The sequence below is a fragment of the Arvicola amphibius genome, chromosome 2 (assembly GCF_903992535.2).
Source record: "Arvicola amphibius chromosome 2, mArvAmp1.2, whole genome shotgun sequence".
NCBI lineage: Eukaryota > Metazoa > Chordata > Mammalia > Rodentia > Cricetidae > Arvicola > Arvicola amphibius.
Genome location: NC_052048.2, coordinates 178381258 through 178386279, shown reverse-complemented (window position 1 = coordinate 178386279; position 5022 = coordinate 178381258). Strand labels below are relative to the sequence as shown.

Sequence of the window (5022 nt, the reverse complement as noted above, 5' to 3'; positions counted from 1 at the left end):
GAGCTATTTTCTGCAAGCTTGTTTGTTTGTCTCTGGGTTTGGATTTTTGTTTGTTTGTTACCGGCAAGTGTCACCAAGCCCAACTCCAAGAGCTATTTTTAAGAGTCAGACAGCTTTTCAGAGGGGCTGGAAAAGAAAGCCTCAATGTTGGGCTAACGGTGCAGCTCCGAGGTCCTGCGGTTGTTTAGCAGGTCTAAGGGCCTGAGTCGGAGGATCTCCAGCCCCACAAAGATTGAATACTTTACTGGACACTGCGGGCCACATCTGACTCTGGACATTGTGGGAGGGATGGAAAAATGATCTTCCACTCAGGGGAGTAAGTATCAAGGCTGAGAAGTTGACACGCAGCTGCTGGCTGACTGATAAAATGAAACAGGGTTTGGGGTAAAGGATTGCCAAGGCTTGCAAGAGAGCTGGAGGAAGCGTCCACTCAGATTGCGGGGAATCCGGGAAGTTCCATAGAACACCGGGAGGCAGCTCTGAGCTGTGCTGGGAGCAAGCCTGGGCGCTAGACCACTGCAGCCAAGGGGACGGGTTATATGCAGGGTGGAAGAGTTCAAACCAGTTCAGCTGAGTTCAGCTTGGGGCTGGGATAGTTGAAGGTGAAGGGAGTGGAGGGGCGGAGCCAGACCACAGAAGCTTCCGCATAGGCGGCTGAACTAGAAACGGGGACTGACTGAAGGTTTCCGAGTAGAGAAGGCAATGATCCAATTAAGTCCTTGATTAAAGGACCCGAGGTATTGCTGAATCCATTCCGACTCCAGTATACAAATTCACAAAGCAGAGAAATATAAGAAGTCAGTATTCTTAAGACAAAACCACCAGGATGAACAAAACCTTGACAGAAACATAGAGGCCTGCTTACTTCTAAGAAAAAACAGCCAAGTCGAACCATCTTCCTCAGCCAAGAATGGCCCCATTTTCCTGACTGGAGGTCATCCCCATCCACCAAAACCCCCAAGGCAACAAATTTAACCCCTCCTCCCCTCAGAGAAAATAAATTCCAGCTGGGAAGTGACAGTCCCTTCCTTTCCTTCCTGTTGGGCGGTCAGCCTGAGGGAGATTGCTACCCTGTTCTCACCTCAGCCTACCAGACCCACTAGCCAGAGTGGGAACAGGATCCTGATGGCTTAATTGAGTTAAAAGGGAAAAGTGCGGGTCCTCTAAAAGCCTCTCATGGCTTCAATGGCTTCAGAGAGGCACTCAGGGCTCTGAAAACCGTGTGGTAGTGGTGGTGGAAGCTCAGTCCCAGGGCTGGGGAAAAGCAAAGTGAATTTCCCATCGTGCAGAATTCAGGAGCACTGAAAGCCAGCTGCCCGAGCCGGCACAAATGGCTTGTTTACATTTTTTCTCTTGGGCTGAAACCCATCTATTTAAACTTTAACCAGAGGCAATTATAAACCCAGGAAAGCCAGACATGGCAGCCTGCACAGTCTGATGCCAGCAGTCTGGCACCGAGGAAGGAAAGAAGAGAGGAGTATTTTGAGAAAGGGGTCTAGGAAGAACCACAGAGGTCTGGGAGTAAAAGGTGTCCGTTGGTGGCTAGTCCCCAGAAGTCTCACAGAGAAGAGCGGGTAAGGGCAAGAGGGCTGACTGGTGACGGTGCCTTCTGAAACCTGCCAGGATTCCAAGAGCCTACCCACAGCCACAGCTCTGAGCCTGCCACCTTAGCCTAGGCTAAGAACAGTCCCTTTCTCCTGATTCTGGGGGCCATTCCATCTTCCCAAATCCCAAGGTACTCTGTTTTTTTCTCTGGTACACAGGCAGGCATTTTCTTACTGAGCTCTGGTTCGGTGAAAGGAAAGTGGCTATGGCAACTCTTAAGGCTTTTTTCTTTGTAAGGGCACTAACCTCACTCATGAGGGCGCTGGCCTCAAGACCTAATAAACACCTTTGTTTCCTTCCTGGGTCAAAAGTGCATTAACCTGAAGAGTCCATGGCTATAGGAGAGACCCCCCTCCTCCCCAAAGGGCAAGTAGGGTTTTCTAGGAGCCCTGACAAGCAGCCTAGGGGGGCTAGGGTGTACTCTACTTGACAAATGTCTAAAGACAACTCCTCTGCAGGCTTGACCTGGGCGAATCCTACCAGCTAGCGCTGAGATGTGAAGTCACGGTGTTCCAGTTGAAGTTTTATTCTGAATTCCAGGTCTCTGGTGGGCCTGGTCAGTCAGGCTCGATTGGAGATACAAGAACTTGAGGAGGAAGGCACGGTGGCCCACACCTTTAAACCCAGCACTTGGGAGGCAGAGGCAGGTAGGTCTCTAGGAGTTCCAGGCCAGTCTGGTTCACACATTGAGTTCCAGGCCAACCAAGGGAACATAGCAAGATCTTTTCCCCAAAAAACCAGAAAACCAAACCAAACCAAAAAGCCTATGAGGAGGGTTATGGGATACCAGCTGCTATGAAGATGCAACCCTTCCTCCCCCAGCTCATGTGCTGGAAAATCTTACTACCAAAGCAGAGGCGCTAGCAGTTGGGCCTCTAGGTGGTAATATTATCATATTATGAGGCCAGAGCTCTCATGAAAGGGGTTAGTGCCTTTAATAAAAAAAGGGGGGGCTAGTGCCTAGTAAGGCCCCAGAGTGCTGCCTTCTCTCCCCACTGTGTGAGGACTTAGGTCTAAACCAGAAAGCTGGCCCTCACCAGATATGAAACCTGCCACTGCCTTGATATTAAACTCCAGCCTCCAGAGCCATGAGGTATAAATTTTGTAGATTATAAGTCCTCCAGGCTATGGTGTTCTGTTACAGCAGCCCCAAAGCACCAAGGCCCCAGCTAGATCTCTCCATATCGAGGAGCCTGATGCTACTGCTAGATGCCATGCCTCTTTTTTTTAAGCTTCTTGGTTGTGCTGTCTCTATAAAGCTGCTCATGCATCATGCAGAAGACAAGCCTTAACTCGGATGTTATCGGCTGATTTCTTAGCAGGATTCACTTTCGGTTCTAGCCAGTCTGACACCAGAGCCCTGTGAGAAGAAGGTCTGGGTAGGCGGAGGCCCCGGGAACTACTAGTGGGAAGCAGACGAGGAGGAAAGGAGCTAAATGTTTGTGTGCCCATGAGATGCCAGCCTGAGCTCCGAGAGCGGCAGCCCAAGGTCTCCCTGACTTTCTGTGAGTCCTCCTCTCTCCCTCTTCTTGCCAGGGAAAGCCATTTGGGGCCCAGCCAGAGGAACACAGGTAGAGTCCGAGGATTAGCCAGCACCTCGTGATGTCTCAGGCCCTGGTTATGGTCTCCTAGGGTAAACAGGCCAAGGTCATGGGCTTCTTTCCAGACCAGTTTGCTCCCATCACCGGAAGGTCTGTCCTGCAGCTCCAAAGCACTCTCTTGACTCCAGCCAATCACCTAAAAAATTCATGACCCTGTTCCCAAGAGCCTGGATGGCTCCTTGCGAACTTATCCTGGCTGGTGACAGACCTCAGGGGACTGTCTCTGCTTACGTGGGGGTAGGGCACTTCACGCAAGGGTGATAACACACCACTGCTGAAATTTCAGTTCTTCAAGTTTGTATGTTAAAACCTGTTTCCTCATCCTCTGGTTCCTGAAAAGAAAGGTCAGATTCTACGTCTTCTGCAGGGTGGAGCCTTGTGGATCTGATTGCTAATGGATGTGCCAGGAGCTGCCCGAAAGGTTCAGAGAGAGATACTTGTTGCCCAGCATGAAATATTAGACATTGGTGGAGACATTTCATGAAGCCAGACATAAAACGCCAAAGGAAATCTAGGGAACTTTCAAGCAGAAGCACCAAAGAATGGTGGTTAAAAATGTGTATCTCAGTAACTGTGGAATGGAACCCCCTTCCCCAGGTCTCAGCTTCTCACCCACAAAATTCAGACAAGAGTCATTCCCAAATTCCCGGGGTTGTTGTATGGGAGGCCTGAAACACTATTTAACACTATTAAATGTGTTAGTAATGTTTTTAAAACGCATAGAGCAGTGCCTGCTACATAGCTGCGGATGGTGTGATGACTTTGTCAACTTGATGCAACCTAAAATCACCTGGAAAAGAATCTCAGTGATGGTCTGGCTATATTGGCTTGGCCTATGGGCATACCTATGGTCATGGTCTTAATTAAACTAATCGATGTGGGAAGTACCAGTCCACTATGGGCAGCACAATTCCCTAGGCAGGAGGTCTTGCATTGCATAAGAGTGGAGAAGCTGAGCCGATCACCAGGAAGCATGCATTCATTTTTCTCTACTTTTGACTGTGGATGTGATATGACTAGCTGTTTTAAGCTCCGGCTAGTCCGGCTTCCCTGCTATGATGTATTATAACCCCGGCGCCATGAGCAAAAACAAACCCTTTCTCCCCTAAATTGCCTTTTGTCAGATTATTTATCCCTCCCAGCAACCAACATGAAACTAGAAAGGGATGGGGAGTGTGACCTCTGAAAAGTCACGTGACCATGTGACTACATTGCCAGGCATTGGACACTGGGTTGGTTCTATGGTGGTCAGGGTCTTCAGTTGGTCCCCACAACAGCATGAAGAGACAGAGCTCTCTGATACTTTTTGCCGCCAGAGAGGTTCCCTTGTGAATTCTAACCAGAGTCATGCAAGACCCAGAACAAGCAGAGCCGACAAGAAGACCCGCCCTACGGCTGCACTGGAAACAGTAATCCTTCCATTGGAATACCTCTCAGCTCAGGGGCCGTACATCACTAAATGCTGCCCCTCCTGGACACCCTGCACCAAGCCAGGGTTCCAAAACAGATACTGAGAAAGGGGTGGGGGTGCGAGAGCCAGGAGGTGGTAAGAAAAAGCAAGGGCCAATGCCAGAGGAAACCAAAAACACCAGGAAAAAAAAAATAGAAAAGCCAAAGAAAGTACAAGGAAACTTTTTTGCGTCTCTCTATTTTTGGCCAAGTAGGGGAAAAATAAGCACAAGAGAAAGAGTCAGAGCCAGTGAAGGGACAAAGACAAGCACAGAGCTGCAGATCCACGCTAATTACCTCACCCTCCTCCTGCGTGGGGCTGCAGGCAGCGCCCAGGAGCCTAATCATGATTTCATCTCACAGCCTT

The 5022-nt window shown here is 49.5% G+C and overlaps 1 long non-coding RNA gene across 1 annotated transcript; it reads left to right on the top strand.

Moving 5' to 3' along the window:
- The first annotated feature begins 1437 nt into the window (after positions 1–1437).
- Positions 1438–4705, top strand: LOC119807964. The gene is made up of 4 exons (XR_005284379.1): positions 1438–1574; positions 2146–2252; positions 2925–3110; positions 3574–4705. It is a non-coding gene; the product is annotated as an uncharacterized LOC119807964 (long non-coding RNA).
- Positions 4706–5022: the final 317 nt, after the last annotated feature.